Source organism: Zingiber officinale, chromosome 10A, assembly GCF_018446385.1.
Source record: "Zingiber officinale cultivar Zhangliang chromosome 10A, Zo_v1.1, whole genome shotgun sequence".
Lineage (NCBI taxonomy): Eukaryota > Viridiplantae > Streptophyta > Magnoliopsida > Zingiberales > Zingiberaceae > Zingiber > Zingiber officinale.
In genome coordinates this window covers 13,772,037-13,786,840 of record NC_056004.1, presented here as the reverse complement: position 1 = coordinate 13,786,840, position 14,804 = coordinate 13,772,037, and positions in this window count along the sequence as shown.

The window sequence follows — 14,804 nt, the reverse complement described above, 5'->3', positions numbered from 1 at the left end:
TGACTTGATTCTTGGAACACAAAGGGCAATCTACAATCGAACTGGACTAGGATATAAAAAGAAATATAAATCTTACCTATTCTTAATAAACAAACCAAATAGAAAAGTGGTCCAAGCATGGGTTGCCAAGTCCAACCTGATCAATCAAGTTGGACTTGGACATTATTGGGTCCCTAAGGATCAAATACATTACCTCAATAGACCTTATCGAGGCTATGATCCAGGGGGAGCTAAAACAATTAAAATCCAAAATTAATTATTAACTAAAAATCCAAAATTATTTATTAACTAAAAATTCGAAATTAATCTAAACTCAAAAATTCGAAATTAATCTAAACCTAAAAAATCGAAATTAATCTAAACTAAAAAATTCGAAATTAATCTAAACTCAAAAATTCAAAATTAATCCAAACTCAAAAATTCGAAATTAATCTAAACCTAAAAATTCAAAATTAATCTAAACTCAAAAATTCAAAATTAATCCAAACTCAAAAATTCGAAATTAATCTAAACCTAAAAATTCGAAATTAATCTAAACCTAAAAATTCGAAATTAATCTAAACTCAAAAATTCGAAATTAATCTAAACTCAAAACTAAAAATTCAAAATTAATCTAAACTCAAAAAATCGAAATTAATCTAAACTCAAAAAAAAAATCGAAATTAATCTAAAAACTCAAATTCAAAGTTCGAAATTAATCTAAAAACTCAAATTCAAAGGTCGAAATTAATCTAAAAACTCAAAACAAAAAATTCGAAATTAATCAAAAAACTCAAAATTCAAAGTTCAAAATTAATCTAAAAGTCAAATTCAAAATTCAAAATTAAAATTCAAAATTCAAAATTCAAAATATATCAATAATTCAAATTCAAAATTCGTAATTAAAACTTAAATTTTAAAATTCGAAAATCAAAGAAGGAGGGTCCAGAATAGCTGGCAACTCCGAAATCTATTTACCCGACAGGGTAACCGAACTTAATCTACCCGAAATGGGTAAACAAGAGTAGATTCCCGGATGGGTAAATAAGGATAGATTAAAAAGGGTTAAATTTTAACTTGAAGCACAGTACTGGTGAAGTTTTTGGATGATAGTACGTTTGGAAAACTTGGGCATCGCATGTCTAAGAAGATATGGCTTCGACCTGGTGCATTTGGCCAAGTGGAACTAACCGAAGCTACCCTTAAATGGATCCTAACTAGTTAGACCAAGGTTTAGTATTAAGCTCAATGGGTAGGACTATTTGGGAAACCTCGAAGGCATGGTTACTTTAATGAGCTCCTTGTGATTCACCATAGCCCAGAAGTTTATCCAAAGAACGCTTACTTGTTGAACCCAAAGCTAAACCCGAATCTAACGTAAAGTTAAACAAAACCCTAAAAATTGAACTAATTCATCTCACAAAATAATAGGATCCCCTGATTGAAAACATACATCGGGTGAGATGACTAAGCAAATTAAAATTTAAATATTCCTCCAAATTACTTAACTTAAACATCTTCAAATCAAATTAACTTAAACAATTTCATAATTGAATTAATTTAAAATAATTCTCAATTAAACATGTTTAAAATCAAATTTACTTAAACATCTTTAAGTAAAGAGAACCCGGGCGCCCCGCCTCACACGACCCCGGGCGCCCGGAACACGTCCGGGCGCCCGGACTCCCTTATATATAAGGGGCAGGAGGCGCCCCCTACCCTTGCACCCAAGTCTTCCTTAAAGCTTCTAAGCTTACCTGCGAAGACTTTCAAAATTTAAATTTTCCGCGGTTGATACGGAGTCGTGACTCAACCGAGGTCGTCAGTTCTAAAATTTCTTACAATGGCTCCTCGGTAAAATGTCTATCCCCTCCTAAACTTTATTTCTTATAATTCTTGTTTATTTCTTAGTATAATATTAGTATGAAATTTAGGAAGCATACTAAATCTGGTGCTGGGCCCTCTACACCTAGCATTGACCCTAGGTTTCCCACCGACGAACTTAGGATTAAGTTTATGTCAACAAATTACATGCCCATTAGAACCAAATGTATAGATAGATCGTTCTTTCTACGCTCTTGTATTCCAGTCTCCGAGGCTATAAACCACTAAAGGCTGCGAAACCTAGTTGCGTGCACCAGCCTAGTAAACATAAGTTTATGTGCCAAATTTTACAACAACCTAGTGAAAGTAGACGACTACTCCTATACCACTAGGGCAGCTGGCACGGATATCACATTATCTCCCACCACCATTCGTGAGTTTCTAGGGTTACGAGAGTCACCCTGCACCTTTTTATGCTATCCTCCTATGGAGCTACCTTTTGGAGATCCCTACTCACATATTACCCTCGATACGATCTATTCGTATTTCTTTGAGGACCAGCGTGATCCCACTGAGACCCAGTTTAGGTCACTTAACCTTAGAATTCAGGACTACGCCCTTTATAGAGTTCTAGTACTTTGTATTCTACCGCTGACCACTCACGACATTGTGGTGATGCGTTCATTTCACTCCTTCCTCCTCTATGCCCTGTGTCATAGGTTAGATATAGACATCAGCCTACACCTCTTTTCCACCATTATTAACGCAGCTGGATACGTGACCAGCAGACGAGTACATATGCCTTATTGTCATATTCTGACTGCTTACATGTCCTCCTTACACATTGATGTCACCAGAGGTGACATCCGCTACATGACCGAGTTTGACATCATAGGAGCTAGGAACTTTTCCCTAGCAAATATCCATATAGACGATGAGGGTACCATGTCCTGGCATAGGGGGGCATAGCACCAGCAGGCGGAGGAGGCAGAGCATGATGAGTTCATGTTGGCACTATTTCCTGAGGAGGCTGCTCCTGCCCCACCACCACCTCGAGCACCACACCCAGCTCCCCGCACTCTAGCTGATCGAGTTTCCGGACTAGAGAGGGCGATGTCGAGTCTCCAGCACGAGAGCTCCGAGTTTCATCAGGCCATGCGGCGGGAGGTCTCCGATCTTCGACGAGAGGTCCGACAGGAGGTCTCCGACTTACGATGAGACGTACGGCAGGAGCTCTCCGACCTGCGCCGAGATCTACGAGAGGACGATCGGGCTCGTCACACTGAGCTCCTGACACTACTCCGGTCGCGGGGTTCCGGACCACCTCCCTCATCATCTCAGTAGCTCCGACTGTAGCTCTATTATGACTCTAGTACAGCATGTAGCAGCATGTAGCAGCTCTATTATGACTCTTTTATCTATGTCAACTTTTTACTTCAGACTTGATTGATTATAGCCTAATCTAATAGTTTAGTTTTTAATAACATTTTTAAAACTTCTAGGCAAAACCTTATTTTTTTTTCAAAATCCCTACTTTACTAGACTTTCAAAAGTTGGATTTAGCCTAGGATTTCCCCCTAGAAATCATGTTCCCCCAGGACTCAGCCAGAGCATCTCACAAACACCTAGGTTTACCTTGATTGTGTTTGTAAAACATAGAACGGTGTGAGATGCATAGGGTACAGCCTGGACTCGAGAATGCTTATTTCTGTGCATCAATATGAGTCTGGGTGTTAAATACGTGATTAAAAGTAATCAAATCAAGTCTTCCAGCCTTAGTCAAATCTAACTGGATCAATTGACTTGACTTGACTAACCAAGTGAACACTGTTGCCATCTAGGCAATCAGCAAGTAGCTAAACGGTTAGACAGTTGGTGAAGGAAATAATAAGTTTAAGCATGTCTGTACTTAAGGGATCTGATACCTGATCAAAACAAATCTTTACTCATGCTTGGACTTTAGGGCTCTGATACCTTACCAACACAAAATGGCAAGCTATTAAATAAAGTTATCGCTTCTCCTTTGCCTTAAGTATTCTTGAAATTCATTTCAAAGCAACTTTTTCAAAAACTCTCTCCAAATTTTCAAGTGTCCTCTATTCTGAAAATCATTTTTAGTTATTTAAGCTGAAACCTTTTCGAAAATTCGCCAAGTTAAAAAAAAATTTTGCTTTGAAAATTGTTTTTTCTTCCTTGGAAATTTTCTTTAAAAACCTTAATATTTTTTCCAGAATATTTCTGAAGCTGAAAATTTAGTACAAAAAAAAAAAATTTAAGTTGATATTTTTGTTTGAAAATTTCTGAAGTTGAAAATGTTGGTTAAAATCTCTAAAGTCAAAATTCTTTTGTTTGAAAATTTTTTTTCTGTGAAAATTTTGAAAACTCCTAAAACACACTAAGAGTTCCTCTTTGAAAATCTCTTCAAGCAAAATCAAATTTTGAAAAATATTGCTATTCTAAGTGTTGCTTTTCACTTGCTCCTAGCCTTGGTTAAAATTTTTTCTACTAAATTCGGTCTTGAAAAATTAGGTTTTTACAAAACTAGCTCATTTTTGATATATGGCAAAGGGGGAGAGTAGAGAAATTCAAAGAAAAAATAAAAATAGAAATTCAAATTCAAAGAAAGAGTAGAGAAATTCAAAGAAAATATGTTAAAGGGAGCTTGTATTAAGGGGGTGCTATGTTTATGCTTATCTTGCTTGGATTAAGGGGGAGCTATGTTTATATTTATCTTGCTATCACGCATATCCTGGTTCTCGTGCTTATACATAACCGCATATTTTTTTTACTTAACATTGAATTTCGGTTATCATTATCAAAAAGGGGGAGATTGTTGGTGCGGGAAGCATCCGACGATCGAACCTTAGTTTTGATAATGGCAAAGGATTCAAAGTTAAGTTGGTGTGTGATCTAACATGTTTGAATGAGTGTTTCAGGAAAGTCCTAGCTGCGGTTAGGCAGGGGAAAACCCCTAAGGGGTGGTAACCTTAGGTCCTAGGGGGCGGTAACCCTAGGTGGAGGAAAACCCTAAGGGGCGGTAACCTTAGGTCCTAGGGGGCGGTAACCCTAGGTGGAGAAAAACCCTAGGGGGCGGTAACCCTAGGTCCTAGGGGGTGGTAACCCTAGGCGGAAAGTCCAATCGGTTTAGAGGATCGGACTGGCATCAGGTAATCTCTCCTGAGGGGAGTAGGTGAGGACGCGTTCCCCGTAGAGGGAACAGTAGGCGTCGGGTCGACCTACGGTTTCCGGTTGGGAATCCGAAGTCAGACTCGGACAGTCCGAAGACAGACTCGGACAGACCGAAGACTGTCAATTCTTCTTTACTATGTTTTATCTTATTTTAACAATGTCTTGCAGGGTATTTTGCTCGGACTAACCTTGTGTTGCAGGTGAGGAACCTGTTGGAAAAAGGGGTCCGGGCGCCCGAGACCAAGTTTTATCCCTGCCGCGACTTCGCCACGTGGAGCATCCTGGTTGGTTGGCCACGTCACACTCCAGGCGCCCGGAAGGTCATATAAAAAGAGGGTCGAGGGTGCAGCCAAAGAACAACAACACATTCTAAGCTTTCTTCTGTGAAGTGCTGCCAACGAGACGACCTTGAAGTGCTTCTGCGCGACGTCGACAACCCGAAACTCAGACTCTTCGATCTTTTGTTGTCGGTATTAGTTTACTAATTGCATTAATTGTAATTCAAATTATAATCTTTCCGATATATAGTTGTTTCCCATCGAATGCGGTCAAGGACCGCGGGCCTTCGAGTAGGAGTTGCCATAGGCTCCGAACGAAATAAAACACCTGCGTCTCTGTGTGTTTGATTTAACTTTCCGCTGTGTTTCTATTATGTGTTTTAAATCATTAAAATAGCCACGAGCGCTATTCACCCCACCCCCCCCTCTAGCGCTTTCGATCCATCACATTCTACACAAAATGATATCAATTAGTGGAAAATGTTGAAGAAATAAAATTAGATAAGAAAAGGAAAAAAATGGTTGATTCCAGAAGTCGGCCAATAAAATCAGCAACATCAAATTGCCACATAATTACCCTAGGCTCCTCTTTGTTTCAAATGGTTATAACCTGTTGGAAATCCTTGTCAAAACTATATCATAATCAATACTATCCTTTAGACCTAATTACACTAGGTTCCTCTTGGTTTCATAATTCCTATAACCTGCCTGGAAATCCTTGTCAAAACTATACCATAACCAATTCTATCCCTACAATGATGCTAGTATTTCAGGGGGTGATAATGCAACATGGAATTCAGAGGGGCTTGCAGTAAAACCACGGGTCAATCATAAGCAGATAGTGCCAAATGATTAAGTTTGATCTATATCCCACAAGCTCACTATTGTACATTCTTATCCTGAGAGTAGAAAATTGGAAGATTGTCGTATGCTAGGCTAGTTCATAAAGAACTCAAAACTTCATACATGAACATCAAAGTAAATATCGAAATCTGCATCATAAAGTATTACTATAGACATAGTCAGATAGAAGGAAGAGTACTTGACAATCTGAACTGAATTAAGAATTGAACAATTAGCGAAGGACTCAGGACTTTTTCAAAATTGAGGTAATCAGCCGTTGACACAAGTTTTGAAGGAAACAAAAAACATGTACATGATCTTGAAAACTACCTAAAGTTAGCTGACCTAGCATCAGTGTTAAAGTAAATAGTCATATAAATAAATCATAAATAAAGTTACCAAACTAAAAATTCTCATTGTCAACCCAAATCCTATCACAATCTCCACGAATACAGGGTGGTTCATTGTCATCAGTTTCGTCAATATCCATTGATGACATCCATTTTGTGAAGCATTGGTAATGAATTGAAGGATCTCCCAACTTAGCATCATGTATTCAAAATACTCTCTATTTGTCCTCGACTGCAATGACAATTCTAAGAAATGAAATTAGCGAAAATTGTAAAATGCTGAAAGACCACATACATACACAATAACTTGACTTAGACAAAATATATAATTGTAAGAGAAAATTTAACAACATTCAGACCTTTGGAAGGCAATCTTCATAATAAAGTGCAAACAGGGCTGGAAATATTTTCTTCTTGGCTAGGTCACCAGAGGCTCCAAACACAGTGATGCTAACAGTGGACTCCCGTTCACTTGCGTCAAGACAAGCTTCTCGATTGTATTTCTCAGAATATAAACCAAGGCAGCTACCATTCTCAATATCTTTCTGCAATGGAGCCTTGCTTATAGAGGATGTAGGTGACGTACCAGCTGCAATGAAATCGCCCAAATCTAGCCATGTCAACATTAACGATCAAAAAAGAGAAAAAGAGCCTCCACAGTAAAAATCTGCAAAGTGAGCCAGAGAAAAAGAAGAATGATGCTTCCAGGGGATCGACCGCCAACTCGATAAAGATAATTTTCACTGCTTTTCTTGCTTCGAAGGACCCAGGGCGCCAGATAATAAATAAATAAGACCCATGGAATAAATAACAGATGCACAAGTAAACTAAAGAAATAACCGACCAATTCACAGACAAAACCGAATCATCTAAACCACACAACTAAAAATCGGAGCCAATTTAATATCGTGTAAGGAAGTTTCAATCGATATGCAACACTATTTAAAATAGGACTCAAAAACAACCATTGGAAGTGATGGAAAAACAAAATTTCGGAACCAAACCCTAGATCAATTTCGCAACCAATGAAACAAATCACTCTCAAACAGAAACTAAGGAAATACCTTTCGAAGAAGCTCAAGACAAAGTAAAATGGAGGAACCTGACCTTCCTTTTTACAAACAATGCTTAGATGCCAATACCGCAGGCCAACTCCTCGCGCATAGATGCTTCTCGGCGACGATTTGAGGTGGATCGACGATACAGTAGCATGGTTTAGCAGAATCATGCGAGGGGCCTCGATCTAAGAAGGTGAAGAGGGAGATGGGGTTGAGAGATGGCTGGACGGTCAGCGGCGAGGAGGAAAGTGGTGGTGGAGTCGTGACGGTATACTGTGTTTGGAGGGAAGAATGAAATGTTGTAAATTTTGGCTAAGTATTGGTGGAAAAATTAAAATATTTTATTTTGGTTCATTAACACTGGGTTTTAAAAACCGCTGTTAAAATTGGTGTCTATTAACAAAAAAAAAGGCGCTCATAGACATCGCCTAAAAAACTAATATCTATGAGCTAAAATTTGCACTCATAGACACCGATTTTTGGAAAAACTGGTGTAAAATACTCAAAGACATCGGTTTTTGCTTAAAATCATTGTTGTTCCACTGATGTCTATCAAGGTTTTTGTTGTAGTGAGAAATCTCAAAACACCAAAGCCAACTGAAAAGGAAACAACAGTGGCAAGAGAAAGCAATGGAACGACTCTAAGGGTGGTCTAGGAAGCAAGCAACTTACGTTCCCTCAGTGTACCACATGTGGGAAGAAGCATCCGAGAAAATGTCGTATGGGCACAAATAAGTGCTACAACTGTGGATTGGAAGGACATATGGCCAAAAACTGTCCGACCCAGAGTCAGACACCTCCTCAGCAGTATGTCCAGAACAGAGGTGCTACCCCACAGCTACACATGATGCAAGCTGCGATAGAAGGTCCTCAGATAAGCCAAGGGAGATTGGAGGCTCCGCCAGTTACGACGAATGCCAGAATTTTCTCCCTCACCAAGGAAGATGTGGCGAATGCTTCTACCATTGTCACAGGTCAGATATTTATTTTCAGTCAGCATGCTACTGTATTGTTTGATACTAGGGCAACGCACTTGTTCGTCTCTACCCTGTTCACGAGAAAGATAGACATGCCACCTCAAGCTTTAGATTGCGAATTCTTAACGACCCTACGTTCGGGAGAAGTAATGCCATCTACTCATATATTGTGAGCCGCGCCCATCAGAATCGCAGATAGAGAACTCTACTGTGATCTGATAGTGTTTGACATGCAGGATTATGATATTATATTAGGCATGGATTTCCTGAGCAAGTACGGTGCTTTGATAGAGTGTCGTAAGAGAAAAGTGGTCTTCCGGCCAGAAGCAGAACCGACATTCGAATTTATCGGACAGACAAGGAAAGAAATTAAGAAATTCTTATCAGCCTTAAAGGCACGGAAGATGTTAGACAGCGGATGCACTGGGTTTCTGGCACATGTGGTTGATACAAGCCAAGCGGAGGACCAGAAGCTGGAAGATGTCAGAATTGTATGTAACTACCCAGGAGTATTCCCCAATGAACTACCAGGGTTGGCCCCCGATAGAGAAATTGAATTTGAGATCAAAGTGATTCCTGGTACTAAACCAATCTCTAAAGCACCATACCGTATGGAGCCAGCTGAATTGAAGGAACTTCAGGAACAGCTACGGGAGTTACTTGACAAGGGACTTATCCGCCCTAGTCACTCCCCATGGGGAGCTCCGGCACTGTTTGTGAAAAAGAAAGATGGGTCTATGCGAATGTGCATAGACTACCGAGCGCTAAACAAAGCGACGATCAAGAACCGGTACCCTCTACCACGGATTGATGACCTGTTTGACCAATTGAAGGGTGCCACCCTCTTCTCTAAGATCGACCTGAGGTTTGGTTATCATCAAGTAAAAGTGAAACAGGATGATATACCGAAGACGACTTCCTGAATAAGATATGGACATTTTGAGTTCGTAGTAATGCCTTTCGGAGTGACGAATGCTCTTGCTTTGTTTATGGATCTGATGAATCGGGTATTCTCAGCATTTCTCGACAAATTTGTGATCGTCTTCATCAACGATATCCTCATCTATTCGGGAACCCAAGTAGAGCATGCCGAACACCTGAACATAGTTTTGCGGATTCTTCAGGAGATGCAGCTGTATGCGAAATTTTCCAAATGCGAATTCTGGCTCGATCGAATATCGTTTTTGGGTCATGTTATCTCTAAAGACGGAGTGATGGTAGACCCAATAAAAATTGAAGCTGTGAGTAACTGAAATAGGCCAAAGAATGCCAGTGATATCAGAAGCTTTCTCGGGCTAGCAGGCTATTACCGGAAGTTCGTAGAGGGTTTCTCCATAATTGCAGCCCCTATGACAGCTCTCACTCGGAAAAATAAGAAGTACGAATGGACAGACGATTGCGAGAAGAGTTTCACAGAATTGAAAAGGAGACTGACCAGTGCTCCAATTCTCACTCTTGCGGAAGGTAACGAAGGGTTCGATATATACAGCGACGCTTCCAGATTAGGACTCGGAGCTGTACTCATGCAGAACAGCAAGGTAATTGCCTATGCCTCTAGGCAACTCAAAGAACATGAAAGAAATTACCCCACTCATGATTTAGAGCAAGCAGCCGTGGTATTTGCTCTCAAAATATGGAGGCATTATCTATATGGAGCACAGTGTAAGATTTATACAGATCACCAGAGTCTAAAATATTTCTTCACACAAAAGGACCTAAACATGAGACAACGTAGATGACTTGAGCTAGTCAAGGGCTATGACTGCGAGATCTTCTACCATCAGGGAAAGGTGAACAAAGTGGCTGACGCACTCAGCAGGAAGTCCTAGGCCACCCTAGTTACCCAGAGCTATTTTAAGTTCGAGAATGAACTTTTATGAGGTATGGGGGACTGTAACACCCATAGGATCCCTAGAAATTTTACATGAATTTAAGCATGATTAAATAGGTTTCATGTGGATTCTTCTTTAAAATAATAAAATAAAAAGAACCAAAAAGAGGCATGACCAGGGATTGAACCTTTGACCTCTTAGTAAGTGGTTCCATGTTATAACCAGTAGCCCCAGCAGGGGTGTGCTGATATAAAAAGAGGGAAATTATGGTTAAAGGTAAGGAAAGTGAAGGCTCTCTTCACTAAGAAGGAGAAGTCCAAGTTTCCTTCTTCCTCTTACAATGAAAAGAGAGTTTTACTTTCTCCCTTCATTTAGGAAGAGTAATAGAAAAGGGAAGGAAAAAAATTCATTTTTTCTTCTTCCTTTGATTTGGAATAAAAGGAGAAAAGGAAAGAGAAAATTCCATTTTCGTCTCTTCCTCCTCCCTCCTCCTCTCCACCGAAACCAAGCTCCTTCTTCCTCACCATTGCCGAACCAAGCAAAAAGGTTTTCTCTCTAGGAAAAGCTTCACAACCAAGGTTACTTCTCTTATAGAATTAAGCGAGAGAAGTAAGTATTCCCCCTCACCTGCAGTACAAGTAGCCTCCTACATTTTCTATGCTTAAAATGTTTTGAAAAGAGACTTTGGGTTCGGCCATGATAAGTTTTTGAAAGGAAAATATGTTTGTTTATGCTACTTCATGATACATGATCTATTACATGTTGTTAGTTAAGTTTTCATGTAACACCTGAAAATTCTCAAATCTATTTTAGAAATATTCTATGATTTTTATGGAATTTTAGGATATTTTTATAGAATTTTTAGAGTAGCGGAGGTATCAAAAATAAATAAAAAATGAATACAACTTAAGCGGGAATCGAACCCGAGACCTATCGGATCTTATGACTTTTAGATAGTTTAAGTAACCATGTGGCCCCAGCAGGGGTGTGCTGAAAGGAAAGGGAAACAATTATATTTAAAGTGTAGTTGGGGTGAATTAATCACTTAATATAAATAGGGAATTTAAGTGAGGAATTGTATTTTCTTAAACGAGAAAACTTTTCCCTCAAACCTCACCCGCCGACCCTCTCTCTTTCTCCCTCATCTCTTGGCGCCATCCTTAAGAGAGACCTAGGGTTCCATTCCTAGGGTCGTAGGGACACCTTCCGGCGATGACTCCGGCACGAGGACGCCCTTTTCCACGAGAGGAACACGTAGACGCAAGGAGATCGTCGAAAGGATCGTCTTCTCCGGAGATCTAGCGACTAGAATCGTAAGAAAACTAGCGCAAGAGGTAAGAAACTCCTCACCTGCAGTATAAGTAGTTGTTCGTATGTTTTACACTTTGGTTTAGCCATATGTCGACTTTTCGGCACGTAGGGTGTGAATTAGCGCACACCAAGTGCTCGATGAAATGTTTAGCTCAGTTAAATGCCACCTTAGGTATTTTAATAGCTTAGATAAATACAATAGAAGCATTTTTATAGCATGTACAATCTTGCTTCAGCTTATATGGGACTACGGTCCAATGGGTGGGCTCCCATAGTCGCCTCTAGGTTCAGATAACCTAGCTCTAGGTTCAGATAACCTAGCTCTAGGTTCAGATAACCTAGTAAAAGCAAGGTAAGATAAATCAGTTTATACAATTAGTATTTTACTTTTCAGTGGCACTGTACTGGACTTTAGTTGTCCTTGGGCTGGGCTCCCATAGTCATCCGTAGGTTTAGATAACCTAGTAAATCCTACTAAATTTGGGACTTGCAAACCCGGGTCTAGTTAGGAATGAACGCATAGCAAGTACAGTTGTCGGGCCCAACAGCAGCATGATTATCAGTATTTTCATCTATTTATGATAAATAGTTTTCAAAAACTTCACGAATTAGTTATGTGAATACAGTGCAGTTTTAGCATTAGTTTGATAGTAGTCCAGCTCAACTTTCATTCCAGTTTAGTGTTCTTATGGATTCACATGTTTGTTCTATGCTTAGCTTTGAATGCCATGTATTGTATGTCGTTATGCCATGTTGTAGCCACCGTTTATTAGAAATCTTAGCATAGTTATTAGCATGTATTTCAAATAGCATGTTTTAAAAGCATAAATTGCATCGAATGCATGTTTTGTGAGGTAGATGGTTTCTTACTAAGCTCTCAAGCTTACAGATACTTCTTTTCCTTATACTGCAGATAAAGGTAAAGGAAAGATGGATTAGCGGAGGCTGGAGGACAATGCGATGAAGATGTGTGTGGATGGAACCTGGAACAAAAGATCTTGAAGAACTAGAACATTTAAGAACTTAGCGTTTTGTATCATGTTACTTTTGCTTATTTAGTTATGTAAATGCCATGAACTAGTGAGTTATGCACTATGCCATGCTTAGAATCCTAGTTATTTGATATTAGTATGTTTTTCAGCCATTTTAGAACTTATGCATGTGATTTGTGCACGAAACAATGCTGAAATCAGATTTCTGATACGAAATCAGAAACTCCAATCGATCGGCCGATCGATTGGAGGGCCCTCAATCGATCAGCTGATCGATTGGAGGGCCCTCAATCGATCAGCTGATCGATTGGGGAGCTCGTTCTGTGAACAGTAAGCTTCTGGATCGATCAGCCGATCGATCCGGTTGCGTTCTGTCGCGAACAGAAAGCTCGTGAGTCGATCAGCTGATCGATCGATCATGGATCGATTAGCCGATCGATCGGGAATTAATTCCTAGGAACAGAGAGCTATTGAATCGATCTTTGGATCGATTGGTCAGCCTGGATCGATTAGCCGATCGATCCAGAAATTTGTCCATGCACAGTAGCACGCTGAATCGATCAGTAGATCGATTAGTTAGCCTGGATCGATCAGTTGATCGATCCAAAACCTTGTCCGTGCACAGTAGCACGCTCAATCGATCGATGGATCGATCCGATAGTTGTCAATTGATTGAGTTCAATCTCAATCGATTGGGAAGCTGGGTTTCGACCAGGAAACCTTGTAATTTAACTCCTTGACCATAGGAGATGTAGGATATGCTATGTATACCTTAGATTGCACCCCTTAGCACATGTAGAACAAGGAAATTGTATTAGTTTAGCAAAGTTTTAAATTAGTTCAGTTTTCCGCACAGAATAGCTTAGCACAGCATAATGTGATGGTCCAGCCTCGCAGCCTAGTTAGTAGGAGGCGGGTCGTTACATTTCATGCTACATGTGGTATAAACAAAAACCTAGAATCTTACCTTAGGTTTCGGCCAAGGATGAACATAAGGTTTAGAGCAAGGTTTTAAAACCTAAATATGCTTGTTTATGCTCCTTCATGATACATGATCTATTACATGTTGTTAGTTAAGTTTTCATGCTACATGTGGTATAAACAAAAACCTAGAATCTTACCTTAGGTTTCGGCCAAGGATGAACATAAGGTTTAGAGCAAGGTTTTGAAATCTAAACATGCTTGTTTATGCTCCTTCATGATAACTACAAGAAAAACGTCATTCAACAACACTCAAACGACAACGGTTTTATACCAAACCGTTGTCTTTTTGCCTTTTAACAACGGTTTTAACAAAAACTGTTGTCTTTTAGTAATTTTTTTGGCCTATGACAACGGTTTTTAAAAACCCTTGTCTATTTATGTTTTTTTGGGGATACGACAACGATTTTTAAAGGGTACGACAACAGTTTTTTAAAATTGTTGTCTATGTGCGCTTTTTTGGGATTACGACAACGGTTTTTAAAAATCGTTGTCTATTAAGTGTTGTTGAATACGATTGTTTGTTCTTTCGCCACTTTTTCTCCTTCGTCATTTTTCTGTCTATTAAGTGTTGTTTACGCCTTGTTTTTTTCTGTCTCTTTCCCAAAACCCTACTCTTCGCCGCCTCCTCCTCACCGCCCTCTTCGTCGCCTCCCTCCTCACCACCCACTTCGCCGCCTCCCTCCTCACCACCCTCTTCACCGCCTTCTTCGCCGCCTCCCTCCTCACCGCCCTCTTCGCTACTTCCCTCCTCACCACCCTCTTCGCTGCCTCCTTCCTCGCCACCCTCCTCGTCGCCTCAACTTTCGACCTCGCCACCTCCTCCTCGCGGCCTCTACTTTCAGCCATCTTCACCGCCTTCTCCTCGTCGCCTCGACTTTCAGCCATCTTTATTGCCTCCTTCTCACCAGCACCTCCTCCTCGCCACCTCGACTTTCATCCATCTTCGCTGCCTCCTCACTAGTGTCGCCTCGACTTTCTCTGCTAGTGTTTCTTTAATGCCTCCTCCTCACCATTTACTAAAGAAGATGCCTTCACTGATGTGGTAATTCTTTCTTTTTCTTTGTCAGTAGGTCTAAGTTAAGTTATGAAATGAATGTCTAATGGGTAGCTTAGACAACTATTAGTGCAAAACTTCTTAATGATTTGTTGACTCAAGTGTGCGGATTTTTTTTTCTTCCGTGATTAAA